Source organism: Salvelinus alpinus, chromosome 18, assembly GCF_045679555.1.
Source record: "Salvelinus alpinus chromosome 18, SLU_Salpinus.1, whole genome shotgun sequence".
In the NCBI taxonomy this organism is placed as follows: Eukaryota; Metazoa; Chordata; class Actinopteri; order Salmoniformes; family Salmonidae; genus Salvelinus; species Salvelinus alpinus.
In genome coordinates, this window is record NC_092103.1 from 51,237,826 (window position 1) to 51,263,566 (window position 25,741).

Sequence of the window (25,741 nt, forward strand, 5' to 3'; positions counted from 1 at the left end):
AATAGGATTAGAAATGAGAAATCAATAGGATTAGACGTGAGATATGAGAAATCAATAGGATTAGACGTGAGATTTGAGTAATCAATAGGATTAGACATGAGATATGAGATATCAATAGGATTAGACGTGAGAAATCAATAGGATAGACGTGAGAAATGAGGAAACAATAGGATTAGACGTGAGATACGAGAAATCAATAGGATTAGACGTGAGATATGAGAAATCAATAGGATTAGACATGAGATATGAGATATCAATAGGATTAGACGTGAGAAATGAGAAATCAATAAGATTAGACCTGAGAAATCAATATTATTAGACGTGAGACATGAGAAATCAATAGGATTAGACGTGAGATATGAGAAATCAATAGGATTAGATGTGAGATATGAGAAATCAATAGGATTAGACATGAGAAATCAATAGGATTAGACGTGAGATATGAGAAATCAATGAGATATGAGATAGCAATAGGATTAGACTTGAGAAATGAGGAATCAATATGATTAGACGTGAGATATGAGAAATCAATAGGATTAGACGTGATAAATCAATAGGATTAGACGTGAGATACGAGAAATCAATAGGATTAGACTTGAGATGAGTAATCAATAGGATTAGATATGTGAAATCAATAGGATTAGACGTGAGAAATGAGGATTAAATAGGATTAGACGTGAGATATGTTAAATCAATAGGATTAGACATGAGAAATCAATAGGATTAGACGTGAGAAATGAGATATCAATAGGATTAGACGTGAGATATGAGATATCAATAGGATTAGACGTGAGAAATGAGAAATCAATAAGATTAGACCTGAGAAATCAATAGGATTAGACGTGAGACATGAGAAATCAATAGGATTAGACGTGAGAAATGAGGATTCAATAGGATTAGACGTGAGATATGAGAAATCAATAGGATTAGACATGAGAAATCAATAGGATTAGACGTGAGATATGAGAAATCAATAGGATTAGACATGAGAAATCAATAGGATTAGACGTGAGAAATGAGGATTCAATAGGATTAGACGTGAGATATGAGAAATCAATAGGATTAGAAATGAGAAATCAATAGGATTAGACGTGAGATATGAGAAATCAATAGGATTAGACGTGAGATATGAGAAATCAATAGGATTAGAAATGAGAAATCAATAGGATTAGACGTGAGATATGAGAAATCAATAGGATTAGACGTGAGATTTGAGTAATCAATAGGATTAGACATGAGATATGAGATATCAATAGGATTAGACATGAGGAAACAATAGGATAGACGTGAGAAATGAGGAAACAATAGGATTAGACGTGAGATACGAGAAATCAATAGGATTAGACGTGAGATACGAGAAATCAATAGGATTAGACGTGAGATATGAGAAATCAATAAGATTAGACCTGAGAAATCAATAGGATTAGACGTGAGACGTGAGAAATCAATAGGATTAGACGTGAGAAATGAGGATTCAATAGGATTAGACGTGAGAAATGAGAAATCAATAAGATTAGACCTGAGAAATCAATAGGATTAGACGTGAGATATGAGAAATCAATAGGATTAGACGTGAGAAATGAGATATCAATAGGATTAGACGTGAGAAATGAGAAATCAATAAGATTAGACCTGAGAAATCAATAGGATTAGACGTGAGATATGAGAAATCAATAGGATTAGACATGAGAAATCAATAGGATTAGACGTGAGAAATGAGGATTCAATAGGATTAGACGTGAGATATGAGAAATCAATAGGATTAGAAATGAGAAATCAATAGGATTAGACGTGAGATATGAGAAATCAATAGGATTAGACGTGAGATTTGAGTAATCAATAGGATTAGACATGAGATATGAGATATCAATAGGATTAGACGTGAGAAATCAATAGGATAGACGTGAGAAATGAGGAAACAATAGGATTAGACGTGAGATACGAGAAATCAATAGGATTAGACGTGAGATATGAGAAATCAATAGGATTAGACATGAGATATGAGATATCAATAGGATTAGACGTGAGAAATGAGAAATCAATAAGATTAGACCTGAGAAATCAATATTATTAGACGTGAGACATGAGAAATCAATAGGATTAGACGTGAGATATGAGAAATCAATAGGATTAGATGTGAGATATGAGAAATCAATAGGATTAGACATGAGAAATCAATAGGATTAGACGTGAGATATGAGAAATCAATGAGATATGAGATAGCAATAGGATTAGACTTGAGAAATGAGGAATCAATATGATTAGACGTGAGATATGAGAAATCAATAGGATTAGACGTGAGAAATGAGGATTAAATAGGATTAGACGTGAGATATGTTAAATCAATAGGATTAGACATGAGAAATCAATAGGATTAGACGTGAGAAATGAGATATCAATAGGATTAGACGTGAGATATGAGATATCAATAGGATTAGACGTGAGAAATGAGAAATCAATAAGATTAGACCTGAGAAATCAATAGGATTAGACGTGAGACATGAGAAATCAATAGGATTAGACGTGAGAAATGAGGATTCAATAGGATTAGACGTGAGATATGAGAAATCAATAGGATTAGACATGAGAAATCAATAGGATTAGACGTGAGATATGAGAAATCAATAGGATTAGACATGAGAAATCAATAGGATTAGACGTGAGAAATGAGGATTCAATAGGATTAGACGTGAGATATGAGAAATCAATAGGATTAGAAATGAGAAATCAATAGGATTAGACGTGAGATATGAGAAATCAATAGGATTAGACGTGAGATATGAGAAATCAATAGGATTAGAAATGAGAAATCAATAGGATTAGACGTGAGATATGAGAAATCAATAGGATTAGACGTGAGATTTGAGTAATCAATAGGATTAGACATGAGATATGAGATATCAATAGGATTAGACATGAGGAAACAATAGGATAGACGTGAGAAATGAGGAAACAATAGGATTAGACGTGAGATACGAGAAATCAATAGGATTAGACGTGAGATACGAGAAATCAATAGGATTAGACGTGAGATATGAGAAATCAATAAGATTAGACCTGAGAAATCAATAGGATTAGACGTGAGACGTGAGAAATCAATAGGATTAGACGTGAGAAATGAGGATTCAATAGGATTAGACGTGAGAAATGAGAAATCAATAAGATTAGACCTGAGAAATCAATAGGATTAGACGTGAGATATGAGAAATCAATAGGATTAGACGTGAGAAATGAGATATCAATAGGATTAGACGTGAGAAATGAGAAATCAATAAGATTAGACCTGAGAAATCAATAGGATTAGACGTGAGATATGAGAAATCAATAGGATTAGACATGAGAAATCAATAGGATTAGACGTGAGAAATGAGGATTCAATAGGATTAGACGTGAGATATGAGAAATCAATAGGATTAGAAATGAGAAATCAATAGGATTAGACGTGAGATATGAGAAATCAATAGGATTAGACGTGAGATTTGAGTAATCAATAGGATTAGACATGAGATATGAGATATCAATAGGATTAGACGTGAGAAATCAATAGGATAGACGTGAGAAATGAGGAAACAATAGGATTAGACGTGAGATACGAGAAATCAATAGGATTAGACGTGAGATATGAGAAATCAATAGGATTAGACATGAGAAATGAGGATTCAATAGGATTAGACGTGAGAAATGAGAAATCAATAAGATTAGACCTGAGAAATCAATAGGATTAGACGTGAGATATGAGAAATCAATAGGATTAGACGTGAGAAATGAGATATCAATAGGATTAGACGTGAGAAATGAGAAATCAATAAGATTAGACCTGAGAAATCAATAGGATTAGACGTGAGATATGAGAAATCAATAGGATTAGACATGAGAAATCAATAGGATTAGACGTGAGAAATGAGGATTCAATAGGATTAGACGTGAGATATGAGAAATCAATAGGATTAGAAATGAGAAATCAATAGGATTAGACGTGAGATATGAGAAATCAATAGGATTAGACGTGAGATTTGAGTAATCAATAGGATTAGACATGAGATATGAGATATCAATAGGATTAGACGTGAGAAATCAATAGGATAGACGTGAGAAATGAGGAAACAATAGGATTAGACGTGAGATACGAGAAATCAATAGGATTAGACGTGAGATATGAGAAATCAATAGGATTAGACATGAGATATGAGATATCAATAGGATTAGACGTGAGAAATGAGAAATCAATAAGATTAGACCTGAGAAATCAATATTATTAGACGTGAGACATGAGAAATCAATAGGATTAGACGTGAGATATGAGAAATCAATAGGATTAGATGTGAGATATGAGAAATCAATAGGATTAGACATGAGAAATCAATAGGATTAGACGTGAGATATGAGAAATCAATGAGATATGAGATAGCAATAGGATTAGACTTGAGAAATGAGGAATCAATATGATTAGACGTGAGATATGAGAAATCAATAGGATTAGACGTGATAAATCAATAGGATTAGACGTGAGATACGAGAAATCAATAGGATTAGACTTGAGATGAGTAATCAATAGGATTAGATATGTGAAATCAATAGGATTAGACGTGAGAAATGAGGATTAAATAGGATTAGACGTGAGATATGTTAAATCAATAGGATTAGACATGAGAAATCAATAGGATTAGACGTGAGAAATGAGATATCAATAGGATTAGACGTGAGATATGAGATATCAATAGGATTAGACGTGAGAAATGAGAAATCAATAAGATTAGACCTGAGAAATCAATAGGATTAGACGTGAGACATGAGAAATCAATAGGATTAGACGTGAGAAATGAGGATTCAATAGGATTAGACGTGAGATATGAGAAATCAATAGGATTAGACATGAGAAATCAATAGGATTAGACGTGAGATATGAGAAATCAATAGGATTAGACATGAGAAATCAATAGGATTAGACGTGAGAAATGAGGATTCAATAGGATTAGACGTGAGATATGAGAAATCAATAGGATTAGAAATGAGAAATCAATAGGATTAGACGTGAGATATGAGAAATCAATAGGATTAGACGTGAGATTTGAGTAATCAATAGGATTAGACATGAGATATGAGATATCAATAGGATTAGACATGAGAAATCAATAGGATAGACGTGAGAAATGAGGAAACAATAGGATTAGACGTGAGATACGAGAAATCAATAGGATTAGACGTGAGATATGAGAAATCAATAGGATTAGACGTGAGATATGAGAAATCAATAAGATTAGACCTGAGAAATCAATAGGATTAGACGTGAGACATGAGAAATCAATAGGATTAGACGTGAGAAATGAGGATTCAATAGGATTAGACGTGAGATACGAGAAATCAATAGGATTAGACTTGAGATATGAGTAATCAATAGGATTAGACATGTGAATTAAATAGGATTAGACGTGAGAAATGAGGATTAAATAGGATTAGACGTGAGATATGGGAAATCAATAGGATTAGACATGAGAAATCAATAGGATTAGACGTGAGATATGAGAAATCAATAGGATTAGACGTGAGATATGAGAAATCAAAAGGATTAGACATGAGAAATCAATAGGATTAGACGTGAGATATGAGATATCAATAGGATTAGACGTGAGAAATCAATTGGATCAGACGTGAGAAATGTAAAATCAATAGGATTAGACGTGAGATATGAGAAATCAATAGGATTAGACCTGAGAAATCAATAGGATTAGATGTGAGATATGAGAAATCAATAGGATTAGCCATGAGAAATCAATAGGATTAGACGTGAGAAATGAGGATTCAATAGGATTAGACGTGAGATATGAGAAATCAATAGGATTAGAAATGAGAAATCAATAGGATTAGACGTGAGATATGAGAAATCAATAGGATTAGACGTGAGATTTGAGTAATCAATAGGATTAGACATGAGATATGAGATATCAATAGGATTAGACCTGAGAAATCAATAGGATAGACGTGAGAAATGAGGAATCAATAGGATTAGACGTGAGATACGAGAAATCAATATGATTAGACGTGAGATATGAGAAATCAATAGGATTAGACGTGAGATATGAGATATCAATAGGATTAGACGTGAGAAATGAGAAATCAATAAGATTAGACCTGAGAAATCAATAGGATTAGACGTGAGACATGAGAAATCAATAGGATTAGACGTGAGAAATGAGGATTCAATAGGATTAGACGTGAGAAATGAGAAATCAATAGGATTAGACGTGAGATATGTTAAATCAATAGGATTAGACATGAGAAATCAATAGGATTAGACGTGAGAAATGAGATATCAATAGGATTAGACGTGAGATATGAGATATCAATAGGATTAGACGTGAGAAATGAGAAATCAATAAGATTAGACCTGAGAAATCAATAGGATTAGACGTGAGATATGAGAAATCAATAGGATTAGACATGAGAAATCAATAGGATTAGACGTGAGAAATGAGGATTCAATAGGATTAGACGTGAGATATGAGAAATCAATAGGATTAGAAATGAGAAATCAATAGGATTAGACGTGAGATATGAGAAATCAATAGGATTAGACGTGAGATTTGAGTAATCAATAGGATTAGACATGAGATATGAGATATCAATAGGATTAGACATGAGAAATCAATAGGATAGACGTGAGAAATGAGGAAACAATAGGATTAGACGTGAGATACGAGAAATCAATAGGGTTAGACGTGAGATATGAGAAATCAATAGGATTAGACGTGAGATATGAGAAATCAATAGGATTAGACGTGAGATATGAGAAATCAATAAGATTAGACCTGAGAAATCAATAGGATTAGACGTGAGACATGAGAAATCAATAGGATTAGACGTGAGAAATGAGGATTCAATAGGATTAGACGTGAGAAATGAGAAATCAATAAGATTAGACCTGAGAAATCAATAGGATTAGACGTGAGATATGAGAAATCAATAGGATTAGACATGAGAAATCAAAAGGATTAGACGTGAGAAATGAGATATCAATAGGATTAGACGTGAGATATGAGAAATCAATAGGATTAGAAATGAGAAATCAATAGGATTAGACGTGAGATATGAGAAATCAATAGGATTAGACGTGAGATTTGAGTAATCAATAGGATTAGACATGAGATATGAGATATCAATAGGATTAGACCTGAGAAATCAATAGGATAGACGTGAGAAATGAGGAATCAATAGGATTAGACGTGAGATACGAGAAATCAATATGATTAGACGTGAGATATGAGAAATCAATAGGATTAGACGTGAGATATGAGATATCAATAGGATTAGACGTGAGAAATGAGAAATCAATAAGATTAGACCTGAGAAATCAATAGGATTAGACATGAGAAATCAATAGGATTAGACGTGAGATATGAGAAATCAATAGGATTAGAAATGAGAAATCAATAGGATTAGACGTGAGATATGAGAAATCAATAGGATTAGACGTGAGATTTGAGTAATCAATAGGATTAGACATGAGATATGAGATATCAATAGGATTAGACATGAGAAATCAATAGGATAGACGTGAGAAATGAGGAAACAATAGGATTAGACGTGAGATACGAGAAATCAATAGGGTTAGACGTGAGATATGAGAAATCAATAGGATTAGACGTGAGATATGAGAAATCAATAGGATTAGACGTGAGATATGAGAAATCAATAAGATTAGACCTGAGAAATCAATAGGATTAGACGTGAGACATGAGAAATCAATAGGATTAGACGTGAGAAATGAGGATTCAATAGGATTAGACGTGAGAAATGAGAAATCAATAAGATTAGACCTGAGAAATCAATAGGATTAGACGTGAGATATGAGAAATCAATAGGATTAGACATGAGAAATCAATAGGATTAGACGTGAGAAATGAGATATCAATAGGATTAGACGTGAGAAATGAGAAATCAATAAGATTAGACCTGAGAAATCAATAGGATTAGACGTGAGAAATGAGGATTCAATAGGATTAGACGTGAGATATGAGAAATCAATAGGATTAGAAATGAGAAATCAATAGGATTAGACGTGAGATATGAGAAATCAATAGGATTAGACGTGAGATTTGAGTAATCAATAGGATTAGACATGAGATATGAGATATCAATAGGATTAGACCTGAGAAATCAATAGGATAGACGTGAGAAATGAGGAATCAATAGGATTAGACGTGAGATACGAGAAATCAATATGATTAGACGTGAGATATGAGAAATCAATAGGATTAGACGTGAGATATGAGATATCAATAGGATTAGACGTGAGAAATGAGAAATCAATAAGATTAGACCTGAGAAATCAATAGGATTAGACATGAGAAATCAATAGGATTAGACGTGAGATATGAGAAATCAATAGGATTAGAAATGAGAAATCAATAGGATTAGACGTGAGATATGAGAAATCAATAGGATTAGACGTGAGATTTGAGTAATCAATAGGATTAGACATGAGATATGAGATATCAATAGGATTAGACATGATGAAACAATAGGATAGACGTGAGAAATGAGGAAACAATAGGATTAGACGTGAGATACGAGAAATCAATAGGATTAGACGTGAGATACGAGAAATCAATAGGATTAGACGTGAGATATGAGAAATCAATAGGATTAGACGTGAGATATGAGATATCAATAGGATTAGACGTGAGAAATGAGAAATCAATAAGATTAGACCTGAGAAATCAATAGGATTAGACGTGAGACATGAGAAATCAATAGGATTAGACGTGAGATATGAGAAATCAATAGGGTTAGACGTGAGATATGAGAAATCAATAGGATTAGACGTGAGATATGAGAAATCAATAGGATTAGACGTGAGATATGAGAAATCAATAAGATTAGACCTGAGAAATCAATAGGATTAGACGTGAGACATGAGAAATCAATAGGATTAGACGTGAGAAATGAGGATTCAATAGGATTAGACGTGAGAAATGAGAAATCAATAAGATTAGACCTGAGAAATCAATAGGATTAGACGTGAGATATGAGAAATCAATAGGATTAGACATGAGAAATCAATAGGATTAGACGTGAGAAATGAGATATCAATAGGATTAGACGTGAGAAATGAGAAATCAATAAGATTAGACCTGAGAAATCAATAGGATTAGACGTGAGAAATGAGGATTCAATAGGATTAGACGTGAGATATGAGAAATCAATAGGATTAGAAATGAGAAATCAATAGGATTAGACGTGAGATATGAGAAATCAATAGGATTAGACGTGAGATTTGAGTAATCAATAGGATTAGACATGAGATATGAGATATCAATAGGATTAGACCTGAGAAATCAATAGGATAGACGTGAGAAATGAGGAATCAATAGGATTAGACGTGAGATACGAGAAATCAATATGATTAGACGTGAGATATGAGAAATCAATAGGATTAGACGTGAGATATGAGATATCAATAGGATTAGACGTGAGAAATGAGAAATCAATAAGATTAGACCTGAGAAATCAATAGGATTAGACATGAGAAATCAATAGGATTAGACGTGAGATATGAGAAATCAATAGGATTAGAAATGAGAAATCAATAGGATTAGACGTGAGATATGAGAAATCAATAGGATTAGACGTGAGATTTGAGTAATCAATAGGATTAGACATGAGATATGAGATATCAATAGGATTAGACATGAGAAATCAATAGGATAGACGTGAGAAATGAGGAAACAATAGGATTAGACGTGAGATACGAGAAATCAATAGGGTTAGACGTGAGATATGAGAAATCAATAGGATTAGACGTGAGATATGAGAAATCAATAGGATTAGACGTGAGATATGAGAAATCAATAAGATTAGACCTGAGAAATCAATAGGATTAGACGTGAGACATGAGAAATCAATAGGATTAGACGTGAGAAATGAGGATTCAATAGGATTAGACGTGAGAAATGAGAAATCAATAAGATTAGACCTGAGAAATCAATAGGATTAGACGTGAGATATGAGAAATCAATAGGATTAGACATGAGAAATCAATAGGATTAGACGTGAGAAATGAGATATCAATAGGATTAGACGTGAGAAATGAGAAATCAATAAGATTAGACCTGAGAAATCAATAGGATTAGACGTGAGAAATGAGGATTCAATAGGATTAGACGTGAGATATGAGAAATCAATAGGATTAGAAATGAGAAATCAATAGGATTAGACGTGAGATATGAGAAATCAATAGGATTAGACGTGAGATTTGAGTAATCAATAGGATTAGACATGAGATATGAGATATCAATACGATTAGACCTGAGAAATCAATAGGATAGACGTGAGAAATGAGGAATCAATAGGATTAGACGTGAGATACGAGAAATCAATATGATTAGACGTGAGATATGAGAAATCAATAGGATTAGAAATGAGAAATCAATAGGATTAGACGTGAGATATGAGAAATCAATAGGATTAGACGTGAGATTTGAGTAATCAATAGGATTAGACGTGAGATACGAGAAATCAATAGGATTAGACGTGAGATACGAGAAATCAATAGGATTAGACGTGAGATACGAGAAATCAATAGGATTAGACCTGAGAAATCAATAGGATTAGACGTGAGACATGAGAAATCAATAGGATTAGACGTGAGAAATGAGGAATCAATAGGATTAGACGTGAGAAATGAGAAATCAATAAGATTAGACCTGAGAAATCAATAGGATTAGACGTGAGATATGAGAAATCAATAGGATTAGACATGAGAAATCAATAGGATTAGACGTGAGAAATGAGATATCAATAGGATTAGACGTGAGAAATGAGAAATCAATAAGATTAGACCTGAGAAATCAATAGGATTAGACGTGAGATATGAGAAATCAATAGGATTAGACATGAGAAATCAATAGGATTAGACGTGAGAAATGAGGATTCAATAGGATTAGACGTGAGAAATGAGAAATCAATAGGATTAGACGTGAGATATGTTGAATCAATAGGATTAGACATGAGAAATCAATAGGATTAGACGTGAGAAATGAGATATCAATAGGATTAGACGTGAGATATGAGATATCAATAGGATTAGACGTGAGAAATGAGAAATCAATAAGATTAGACGTGAGATATGAGATATCAATAGGATTAGACGTGAGAAATCAATTGGATTAGACGTGAGAAATGTAAAATCAATAGGATTAGATGTGAGATATGAGAAATCAATAAGATTAGACCTGAGAAATCAATAGGATTAGACGTGAGATATGAGAAATCAATAGGATTAGACATGAGAAAACAATAGGATTAGACGTGAGAAATGAGGATTCAATAGGATTAGACGTGAGATATGAGAAATCAATAGGATTAGACGTGAGATATGAGATATCAATAGGATTAGACGTGAGATATGAGAAATCATTAGGATTAGTTGTGAGATATGAGAAATCAATAGGATTAGACATGAGAAATCAATAGGATTAGACGTGAGATACGAGAAATCAATAGGATTAGACTTGAGATATGAGTAATCAATAGGATTAGACATGTGAAATCAATAGGATTAGACGTGAGAAATGAGGATTCAATAGGTTTAGACGTGAGATATGGGAAATCAATAGGATTAGACATGAGAAATCAATAGGATTAGACGTGAGATATGAGAAATCAATAGGATTAGACGTGAGATATGAGAAATCAATAGGATTAGACGTGAGAAATGAGAAATCAATAGGATTAGTTGTGAGATATGAGAAATCAATAGGATTAGACATGAGAAATCAATAGGATTAGACGTGAGATATGAGAAATTAATAGGATTAAACGTGAGATATGAGATATCAATAGGATTAGACGTGAGATATGAGAAATCAATAGGATTAGTTGTGAGATATGAGTAATCAATAGGATTAGACATGTGAAATCAATAGGATTAGACGTGAGATATGAGGATTCAATAGGTTTAGAAGTGAGATATGGGAAATCAATAGGATTAGACATGAGAAATCAATAGGATTAGACGTGAGATATGAGAAATCAATAGGATTAGACGTGAGATATGAGAAATCAATAGGATTAGACGTGAGATATGAGAAATCAAAAGGATTAGACATGAGAAATCAATAGGATTAGACGTGAGATATGAGATATCAATAGGATTAGACGTGAGAAATCAATTGGATCAGACGTGAGAAATGTAAAATCAATAGGATTAGACGTGAGATATGAGAACTCAATAGGATTAGACCTGAGAAATCAATAGGATTAGACGTGAGATACGAGAAATCAATAGGATTAGACGTGAAATATGAGAAATCAATAGGATTAGACGTGAGAAATGAGGATTCAATAGGATTAAATGTGAGATATGAGAAATCAATAGGATTAGACATGAGAAATCAATAGGATTAGACGTGAGATATGAGGATTCAATAGGATTAGACGTGATATATGAGAAATCAATAGGATTAGACGTGAGATATGAGATATCAATAGGATTAGACGTGAGAAATCAATTGGATTAGACGTGAGAAATGTAAAATCAATAGGATTAGATGTGAGATATGAGAAATCAATAAGATTAACACTGAGAAATCAATAGGATTAGACGTGAGATATGAGAAATCAATAGGATTAGACATGAGAAAACAATAGGATTAGACGTGAGAAATGAGGATTCAATAGGATTAGACGTGAGATATGAGAAATCAATAGGATTAGACGTGAGATATGAGATATCAATAGGATTAGACGTGAGATATGAGAAATCATTAGGATTAGTTGTGAGATATGAGAAATCAATAGGATTAGACATGAGAAATCAATAGGATTAGACGTGAGATACGAGAAATCAATAGGATTAGACTTGAGATATGAGTAATCAATAGGATTAGACATGTGAAATCAGTAGGATTAGACGTGAGAAATGAGGATTCAATAGGTTTAGACGTGAGATATGGGAAATCAATAGGATTAGACATGAGAAATCAATAGGATTAGACGTGAGATATGAGAAATCAATAGGATTAGACGTGAGATCTGAGAAATCAATAGGATTTGACGTGAGATATGAGAAATCAAAAGGATTAGACATGAGAAATGAGGATTCAATAGGATTAGATGTGAGATATGAGAAAACAATAGGATTAGACATAAGAAATCAATAGGATTAGACGTGAGATATGAGAAATCAATAGGATTAGACGTGAGATATGAGGATTCAATAGGATTAGACGTGAGATACAAGAAATCAATAGAATTAGACGTGAGATATGAGATATCAATAGGATTAGACGTGAGAAATAAATTGGATTAGACGTGAGAAATGTAAAATCAATAGGATTAGATGTGAGATATGAGAAATCAATAAGATTAGACCTGAGAAATAAATAGGATTAGACGTGAGATATGAGAAATCAATAGGATTAGACATGAGAAATCAATAGGATTAGACGTGAGATATGAGAAATCAATAGGATTAGACGTGAGATATGAGAAATCAATAGGATTAGACGTGAAATATGAGAAATCAATAGGATTAGACGTGAGAAATGAGGATTCAATAGGATTAAATGTGAGATATGAGAAATCAATAGGATTAGACATGAGAAATCAATAGGATTAGACGTGAGATATGAGGATTCAATAGGATTAGACGTGATATATGAGAAATCAATAGGATTAGACGTGAGATATGAGATATCAATAGGATTAGACGTGAGAAATCAATTGGATTAGACGTGAGAAATGTAAAATCAATAGGATTAGATGTGAGATATGAGAAATCAATAAGATTAACACTGAGAAATCAATAGGATTAGACGTGAGATATGAGAAATCAATAGGATTAGACATGAGAAAACAATAGGATTAGACGTGAGAAATGAGGATTCAATAGGATTAGACGTGAGATATGAGAAATCAATAGGATTAGACGTGAGATATGAGATATCAATAGGATTAGACGTGAGATATGAGAAATCATTAGGATTAGTTGTGAGATATGAGAAATCAATAGGATTAGACATGAGAAATCAATAGGATTAGACGTGAGATACGAGAAATCAATAGGATTAGACTTGAGATATGAGTAATCAATAGGATTAGACATGTGAAATCAGTAGGATTAGACGTGAGAAATGAGGATTCAATAGATTTAGACGTGAGATATGGGAAATCAATAGGATTAGACATGAGAAATCAATAGGATTAGACGTGAGATATGAGAAATCAATAGGATTAGACGTGAGATCTGAGAAATCAATAGGATTTGACGTGAGATATGAGAAATCAAAAGGATTAGACATGAGAAATGAGGATTCAATAGGATTAGATGTGAGATATGAGAAAACAATAGGATTAGACATAAGAAATCAATAGGATTAGACGTGAGATATGAGAAATCAATAGGATTAGACGTGAGATATGAGGATTCAATAGGATTAGACGTGAGATACGAGAAATCAATAGGATTAGACGTGAGATATGAGATATCAATAGGATTAGACGTGAGAAATAAATTGGATTAGACGTGAGAAATGTAAAATCAATAGGATTAGATGTGAGATATGAGAAATCAATAAGATTAGACCTGAGAAATCAATAGGATTAGACGTGAGATATGAGAAATCAATAGGATTAGACATGATAAATCAATAGGATTAGACGTGAGATATGAGAAATCAATAGGATTAGACGTGAGATATGAGAAATCAATAGGATTAGTTGTGAGATATGAGAAATCAAAAGGATTAGACATGAGAAATGAGGATTCAATAGGATTAGACGTGAGATATGAGAAAACAATAGGATTAGACATAAGAAATCAATAGGATTAGACGTGAGATATGAGAAATCAATAGGATTAGACGTGAGATATGAGGATTCAATAGGATTAGACGTGAGATACGAGAAATCAATAGGATTAGACGTGAGATATGAGATATCAATAGGATTAGACGTGAGAAATAAATTGGATTAGACGTGAGAAATGTAAAATCAATAGGATTAGATGTGAGATATGAGAAATCAATAAGATTAGACCTGAGAAATCAATAGGATTAGACGTGAGATATGAGAAATCAATAGGATTAGACATGATAAATCAATAGGATTAGACGTGAGATATGAGAAATCAATAGGATTAGACGTGAGATATGAGAAATCAATAGGATTAGTTGTGAGATATGAGAAATCAATAGGATTAGACATGAGAAATCAATAGGATTAGACGTGAGATATGAGAAATCAATGAGATATGACATAGCAATAGGATTAGACTTGAGAAATTAGGAATCAATATGATTAGACGTGAGATATGAGAAATCATTAGGATTAGTTGTGAGATATGAGAAATCAATAGGATTAGACATGAGAAATCAATAGGATTAGACGTGAGATACGAGAAATCAATAGGATTAGACTTGAGATATGAGTAATCAATAGGATTAGACATGTGAAATCAGTAGGATTAGACGTGAGAAATGAGGATTCAATAGGTTTAGACGTGAGATATGGGAAATCAATAGGATTAGACATGAGAAATCAATAGGATTAGACGTGAGATATGAGAAATCAATAGGATTAGACGTGAGATCTGAGAAATCAATAGGATTTGACGTGAGATATGAGAAATCAAAAGGATTAGACATGAGAAATGAGGATTCAATAGGATTAGATGTGAGATATGAGAAAACAATAGGATTAGACATAAGAAATCAATAGGATTAGACGTGAGATATGAGAAATCAATAGGATTAGACGTGAGATATGAGGATTCAATAGGATTAGACGTGAGATACGAGAAATCAATAGGATTAGACGTGAGATATGAGATATCAATAGGATTAGACGTGAGAAATAAATTGGATTAGACGTGAGAAATGTAAAATCAATAGGATTAGATGTGAGATATGAGAAATCAATAAGATTAGACCTGAGAAATCAATAGGATTAGACGTGAGATATGAGAAATCAATAGGATTAGACATGATAAATCAATAGGATTAGACGTGAGATATGAGAAATCAATAGGATTAGACGTGAGATATGAGAAATCAATAGGATTAGTTGTGAGATATGAGAAATCAAAAGGATTAGACATGAGAAATGAGGATTCAATAGGATTAGACGTGAGATATGAGAAAACAATAGGATTAGACATAAGAAATCAATAGGATTAGACGTGAGATATGAGAAATCAATAGGATTAGACGTGAGATATGAGGATTCAATAGGATTAGACGTGAGATACGAGAAATCAATAGGATTAGACGTGAGATATGAGATATCAATAGGATTAGACGTGAGAAATAAATTGGATTAGACGTGAGAAATGTAAAATCAATAGGATTAGATGTGAGATATGAGAAATCAATAAGATTAGACCTGAGAAATCAATAGGATTAGACGTGAGATATGAGAAATCAATAGGATTAGACATGATAAATCAATAGGATTAGACGTGAGATATGAGAAATCAATAGGATTAGACGTGAGATATGAGAAATCAATAGGATTAGTTGTGAGATATGAGAAATCAATAGGATTAGACATGAGAAATCAATAGGATTAGACGTGAGATATGAGAAATCAATGAGATATGACATAGCAATAGGATTAGACTTGAGAAATTAGGAATCAATATGATTAGACGTGAGATATGAGAAATCAATAGGATTAGACATGAGATATGAGAAATCAATAGGATTAGACGTGATAAATCAATAGGATTAGACGTGAGATACGAGAAATCAATAGGATTAGACTTGAGATATGAGTAATCAATAGGGTTAGACTTGTGAAATCAATAGGATTAGACGTGAGAAATGAGGATTCAATAGGTTTAGACGTGAGATATGGGAAATCAATAGGATTAGACATGAGAAATCAATAGGATTAGACGTGAGATATGAGAAATCAATAGGATTAGACGTGAGATATGAGAAATCAATAGGATTAGAAGTGAGATATGAGAAATCAAAAGGATTAGACGTGAGATATGAGATATCAATAGGATTAGACGTGAGAAATAAATTGGATTTGACGTGAGAAATGTAAAATCAATAGGATTAGATGTGAGATATGAGAAATCAATAAGATTAGACCTGAGAAATCAATAGGATTAGACGTGAGATATGAGAAATCAATAGGATTAGACATGAGAAATCAATAGGATTAGACGTGAGATATGAGAAATCAATAGGATTAGACGTGAGATATGAGAAATCAATAGGATTAGACGTGAGATATGAGAAATCAATAGGATTAGACGTGAGATATGAGAAATCAAAAGGATTAGACATGAGAAATGAGGATTCAATAGGATTAGACGTGAGATATGAGAAAACAATAGGATTAGACATAAGAAATCAATAGGATTAGACGTGAGATATGAGAAATCAATAGGATTAGACGTGAGATATGAGGATTCAATAGGATTAGACGTGAGATACGAGAAATCAATAGGATTAGACGTGAGATATGAGATATCAATAGGATTACACGTGAGAAATAAATTGGATTAGACGTGAGAAATGTAAAATCAATAGGATTAGACGTGAGATATGAGAAATCAATAGGATTAGACGTGAGATATGAGAAATCAATAGGATTAGTTGTGAGATATGAGAAATCAATAGGATTAGACATGAGAAATCAATAGGATTAGACGTGAGATATGAGAAATGAATGAGATATGAGATAGGAATAGGATTAGACTTGAGAAATGAGGAATCAACATGATTAGACGTGAGATATGAGAAATCAATAGGATTAGACGTGATAAATCAATAGGATTAGACGTGAGATACGAGAAATCAATAGGATTAGACTTGAGATATGAGTAATCAATAGGGTTAGACATGTGAAATCAATAGGATTAGAAGTGAGAAATGAGGATTCAATAGGTTTAGACGTGAGATATGGGAAATCAATAGGATTAGACATGAGAAATCAATAGGATTAGACGTGAGATATGAGAAATCAATAGGATTAGCCGTGAGATATGAGAAATCAATAGGATTAGACGTGAGATATGAGAAATCAAAAGGATTAGACATGAGAAATCAATAGGATTAGACGTGAGATATGAGATATCAATAGGATTACACGTGAGAAATAAATTGGATTAGACGTGAGAAATGTAAAATCAATAGGATTAGACGTGAGATATGAGAAATCAATAGGATTAGACGTGAGATATGAGAAATCAATAGGATTAGTTGTGAGATATGAGAAATCAATAGGATTAGACATGAGAAATCAATAGGATTAGACGTGAGATATGAGAAATGAATGAGATATGAGATAGCAATAGGATTAGACTTGAGAAATGAGGAATCAATATGATTAGACGTGAGATATGAGAAATCAATAGGATTAGACGTGATAAATCAATAGGATTAGACGTGAGATACGAGAAATCAATAGGATTAGACTTGAGATATGAGTAATCAATAGGGTTAGACATGTGAAATCAATAGGATTAGAAGTGAGAAATGAGGATTCAATAGGTTTAGACGTGAGATATGGGAAATCAATAGGATTAGACATGAGAAATCAATAGGATTAGACGTGAGATATGAGAAATCAAAAGGATTAGACCTGAGAAATCAAAAGGATTAGACGTGAGATACGAGAAATCAATAGGATTAGACGTGAGATATAAGATATCAATAGGTTTAGACGTGAGAAATCAATTGGATCAGACGTGAGAAATGTAAAATCAATAGGATTAGATGTGAGATATGAGAAATCAACAAGATTAGACCTGAGAAATCAATAGGATTAGACGTGAGATATGAGAAATCAATAGGATTAGACATGAGAAATCAATAGGATTAGACGTGAGAAATCAATTGGATAAGATGTGAGATTTGAGAAATCAATAGGATTAGACATGAGATATGAGATATCAATAGGATTAGACGTGAGAAATGAGGAATCAATAGGATTAGACATGAGAAATCAATAGGATTAGACGTGAGAAATGAGGATTCAATAGGATGAGACGTGAGATATGAGAAATCAATAGGATTAGACGTGAGATATGAGATATCAATAGGATTAGCCGTGAGATATGAGAAATCAATAGGATTAGACGTGAGATATGAGAAATCAAAAGGATTAGACATGAGAAATCAATAGGATTAGACGTGAGATATGAGATATCAATAGGATTACACGTGAGAAATAAATTGGATTAGACGTGAGAAATGTAAAATCAATAGGATTAGACGTGAGATATGAGAAATCAATAGGATTAGACGTGAGATATGAGAAATCAATAGGATTAGTTGTGAGATATGAGAAATCAATAGGATTAGACATGAGAAATCAATAGGATTAGACGTGAGATATGAGAAATGAATGAGATATGAGATAGCAATAGGATTAGACTTGAGAAATGAGGAATCAATATGATTAGACGTGAGATATGAGAAATCAATAGGATTAGACGTGATAAATCAATAGGATTAGACGTGAGAAATGAGGATTCAATAGGTTTAGACGTGAGATATGGGAAATCAATAGGATTAGACATGAGAAATCAATAGGATTAGACGTGAGATATGAGAAATCAAAAGGATTAGACCTGAGAAATCAAAAGGATTAGACGTGAGATACGAGAAATCAATAGGATTAGACGTGAGATATAAGATATCAATAGGTTTAGACGTGAGAAATCAATTGGATCAGACGTGAGAAATGTAAAATCAATAGGATTAGATGTGAGATATGAGAAATCAACAAGATTAGACCTGAGAAATCAATAGGATTAGACGTGAGATATGAGAAATCAATAGGATTAGACATGAGAAATCAATAGGATTAGACGTGAGAAATCAATTGGATTAGATGTGAGATTTGAGAAATCAATAGGATTAGACATGAGATATGAGATATCAATAGGATTAGACGTGAGAAATGAGGAATCAATAGGATTAGACATGAGAAATCAATAGGATTAGACGTGAGAAATGAGGATTCAATAGGATGAGACGTGAGATATGAGAAATCAATAGGATTAGACGTGAGATATGAGATATCAATAGGATTAGACATGAGAAATCAATTGGATCAGACGTGAGAAATGTAAAATCAATAGGATTAGACATTGATATATGAGAAATCAATAGGATTAGACATGAGAAATCAATAGGATTAGACGTGAGATATGAGATATCAATAGGATTAGACCTGAGATATGAGAAATCAATAGGATTAGTTGTGAGATATAAGAAATCAATAGGATTAGACATGAGAAATCAATAGGATTAGACGTGAGATATGAGAAATCAATGAGATATGAGATAGCAATAGGATTAGACTTGAGAAATGAGGAATCAATATGATTAGACGTGAGGTATGAGAAATCAATAGGATTAGAATTGAGATATGAGAAATCAATAGGATTAGACGTGAGATACGAGGATTCAATAGGATTAGACGTGAGATACGAGAAATCAATAGGATTAGACGTGAGATATGAGAAATCAATAGGATTAGACCTGAGAAATCAATAGGATTAGACGTGAGATATGAGAAATCAATAGGATTAGACATGAGAAATCAATAGGATTAGACGTGAGATATGAGAAATCAATAGGATTAGACGTGAGATATGAGAAATCAATAGGATTAGTTGTGAGATATGAGAAATCAATAGGATTAGACATGAGAAATCAATAGGATTAGACGTGAGATATGACAAATCAATGAGATATGAGAAATCATTAGGATTAGACTTGAGAAATGAGAAATCAATAGGATTAGACGTGAGATATGAGAAATCAATAGGATTAGTTGTGAGATATGAGAAATCAATAGGATTAGACATGAGAAATCAATAGGATTAGACGTGAGATATGAGAAATCAATGAGATATGAGATAGCAATAGGATTAGACTTGAGAAATGAGGAATCTATATGATTAGACGTGTGATATGAGAAATCAATAGGATTAGACATGAGATATGAGAAATCAATAGGATTAGACGTGATAAATCAATAGGATTAGACGTGAGATACGAGAAATCAATAGGATTAGACTTGAGATATGAGTAATCAATAGGGTTAGACATGTGAAATCAATAGGATTAGACGTGAAAAATGAGGATTCAATAGGTTTAGACGTGAGATATGGGAAATCAATAGGATTAGACATGAGAAATCAATAGGATTAGACGTGAGATATGAGATATCAATAGGATTAGACGTGAGAAATCAATTGGATCAGACGTGAGAAATGTAAAATCAATAGGATTAGACGTGAGATATGAGAAATCAATACGATTAGACCTGAGATATGAGAAATCAATAGGATTAGTTGTAAGATATAAGAAATCAATAGGATTAGACATGAGAAATCAATAGGATTAGACGTAAGATATGAGAAATCAATGAGATATGAGATAGCAATAGGATTAGACTTGAGAAATGAGGAATCAATATGATTAGACGTGAGGTATGAGAAATCAATAGATTTAGAATTGAGATATGAGAAATCAATAGGATTAGACGTGAGATACGAGGATTCAATAGGATTAGACGTGAGATACGAGAAATCAATAGGATTAGACGTGAGATATGAGAAATCAATAGGATTAGACGTGAGATATAAGATATCAATAGGACTAGACGTGAGAAATTAATTGGATCAGACGTGAGAAATGTAAAATCAATAGGATTAGATGTGAGATATGAGAAATCAATAAGATTAGACCTGAGAAATCAATAGGATTAGACGTGAGATATGAGAAATCAATAGGATTAGACATGAGAAATCAATAGGATTAGATGTGAGATATGAGAAATCAATAGGATTAGACGTGAGATATGAGAAATCAATAGGATTAGTTGTGAGATATGAGAAATCAATAGGATTAGACATGAGAAATCAATAGGATTAGACGTGAGATATGACAAATCAATGAGATATGAGAAATCAATAGGATTAGACTTGAGAAATGAGAAATCAATAGGATTAGACGTGAGATATGAGAAATCAATAGGATTAGACGTGAGATATTAGAAATCAATAGGATTAGTTGTGAGATATGAGAAATCAATAGGATTAGACATGAGAAATCAATAGGATTAGACGTGAGATATGAGAAATCAATGAGATATGAGATAGCAATAGGATTAGACTTGAGAAATGAGGAATCATTATGATTAGACGTGAGATATGAGAAATTAATAGGATTAGACATGAGATATGAGAAATCAATAGGATTAGACGTGATAAATCAATAGGATTAGACGTGAGATACGAGAAATCAATAGGATTAGACTTGAGATATGAGTAATCAATAGGGTTAGACATGTGAAATCAATAGGATTAGACGTGAGAAATGAGGATTCAATAGGTTTAGACGTGAGATATGGGAAATCAATAGGATTAGACATGAGAAATCAATAGGATTAGACGTGAGAAATGAGGATTCAATAGGATGAGACGTGAGATATGAGAAATCAATAGGATTAGACTTGAGATATGAGATATCAATAGGATTAGACGTGAGAAATCAATTGGATCAGACGTGAGAAATGTAAAATCAATAGGATTAGATGTGAGATATGAGAAATCAATAAGATTAGACCTGAGAAATCAATATGATTAGACGTGAGATATGAGAAATGAATAGGATTAGACATGAGAAATCAATAGGATTAGACGTGAGAAATGCGGATTCAATAGGATTAGACATTGATATATGAGAAATCAATAGGATTAGACATGAGAAATCAATAGGATTAGACGTGAGATATGAGATATCAATAGGATTAGACCTGAGATATGAGAAATCAATAGGATTAGTTGTGAGATATAAGAAATCAATAGGATTAGACATGAGAAATCAATAGGATTAGACGTGAGATATGAGAAATCAATGAGATATGAGATAGCAATAGGATTAGACTTGAGAAATGAGGAATCAATATGATTAGACGTGAGGTATGAGAAATCAATAGGATTAGAATTGAGATATGAGAAATCAATAGGATTAGACGTGAGATACGAGGATTCAATAGGATTAGACGTGAGATACGAGAAATCAATAGGATTAGACGTGAGATATGAGAAATCAATAGGATTAGACGTGAGATATAAGATATCAATAGGATTAGACGTGAGAAATTAATTGGATAAGACGTGAGAAATGTAAAATCAATAGGATTAGATGTGAGATATGAGAAATCAATAAGATTAGACCTGAGAAATCAATAGGATTAGACGTGAGATATGAGAAATCAATAGGATTAGACATGAGAAATCAATAGGATTAGACGTGAGATATGAGAAATCAATAGGATTAGACGTGAGATATGAGAAATCAATAGGATTAGTTGTGAGATATGAGAAATCAATAGGATTAGACATGAGAAATCAATAGGATTAGACGTGAGATATGAGAAATCAATGAGATATGAGATAGCAATAGGATTAGACTTGAGAAATGAGGAATCAATATGATTAGACGTGAGATATGAGAAATCAATAGGATTAGACATGAGATATGAGAAATCAATAGGATTAGACGTGATAAATCAATAGGATTAGACGTGAGATACGAGAAATCAATAGGATTAGACTTGAGATATGAGTAATCAATAGGGTTAGACATGTGAAATCAATAGTATTAGACGTGAGAAATGAGGATTCAATAGGTTTAGACGTGAGATATGGGAAATCAATAGGATTAGACATGAGAAATCAATAGGATTAGACGTGAGATATGAGAAATCAATAGGATTAGACGTGAGATATGAGAAATCAATAGGATTAGATGTGAGATATGAGAAATCAAAAGGATTAGACATGAGAAATCAATAGGATTAGACGTGAGATATGAGATATCAATAGGATTAGACGTGAGAAATCAATTGGATCAGACGTGAGAAATGTAAAATCAATAGGATTAGACGTGAGATATGAGAAATCAATACGATTAGACCTGAGAAATCAATAGGATTAGACGTGAGATACGAGAAATCAATAGGATTAGACGTGAGATATGAGATATCAATAGGATTAGACGTGAGAAATCAATTGGATTAGACGTGAGAAATGTAAAATCAATAGGATTAGATGTGAGATATGAGAAATCAATAAGATTAGACGTGAGATATGAGAAATCAATAGGATTAGACGTGAGAAATGAGGATTCAATAGGATTAGACGTGAGATATGAGAAATCAATAGGATTAGACATGAGAAATCAATAGGATTAGACATGAGATATGAGAAATCAATAGGATTAGACGTGAGATATGAGAAATCAATAGGATTAGACGTGAGATATGAGAAATCAATAGGATTAGACGTGAGATATGAGAAATCAAAAGGATTAGACCTGAGAAATCAAAAGGATTAGACGTGAGATACGAGAAATCAATAGGATTAGACGTGAGATATAAGATATCAATAGGTTTAGACGTGAGATATGAGAAATCAAAAGGATTAGACCTGAGAAATCAAAAGGATTAGACGTGAGATACGAGAAATCAATAGGATTAGACGTGAGATATAAGATATCAATAGGTTTAGACGTGAGAAATCAATTGGATCAGACGTGAGAAATGTAAAATCAATAGGATTAGATGTGAGATATGAGAAATCAATAGGATTAGACTTGAGAAATGAGGATTCAATAGGATTAGACGTGAGATATGGGAAATCAATAGGATTAGACATGAGAAATCAATAGGATTAGACGTGATAAATCAATAGGATTAGACGTGAGATACGAGAAATCAATAGGATTAGACTTGAGATATGAGTAATCAATAGGGTTAGACATGTGAAATCAATAGGATTAGACTTGAGAAATGAGGATTCAATAGGTTTAGACGTGAGATATGGGAAATCAATAGGATTAGACATGAGAAATCAATAGGATTAGACGTGAGATATGAGAAATCAATAGGATTAGACGTGAGATATGAGAAATCAATAGGATTAGATGTGAGATATGAGAAATCAAAAGGATTAGACATGAGAAATCAATAGGATTAGACGTGAGATATGAGATATCAATAGGATTAGACGTGAGAAATCAATTGGATCAGACGTGAGAAATGTAAAATCAATAGGATTAGACGTGAGATATGAGAAACCAATACGATTAGACCTGAGAAATCAATAGGATTAGACCTGAGATATGAGAAATCAATAGGATTAGTTGTGAGATATAAGAAATCAATAGGATTAGACATGAGAAATCAATAGGATTAGACTTGAGATATGAGAAATCAATGAGATATGAGATAGCAATAGGATTAGACTTGAGAAATGAGGAATCAATATGATTAGACGTGAGGTATGAGAAATCAATAGGATTAGAATTGAGATATGAGAAATCAATAGGATTAGACGTGAGATACGAGGATTCAATAGGATTAGACGTGAGATACGAGAAATCAATAGGATTAGACGTGAGATATGAGAAATCAATAGGATTAGACGTGAGATATAAGATATCAATAGGATTAGACGTGAGAAATTAATTGGATCAGACGTGAGAAATGTAAAATCAATAGGATTAGATGTGAGATATGAGAAATCAATAAGATTAGACCTGAGAAATCAATAGGATTAGACGTGAGATATGAGAAATCAATAGGATTAGACGTGAGATATGAGAAATCAATAGTATTAGACGTGAGATATGAGAAATCAATGAGATATGAGATAGCAATAGGATTAGACTTGAGAAATGAGGAATCAATATGATTAGACGTG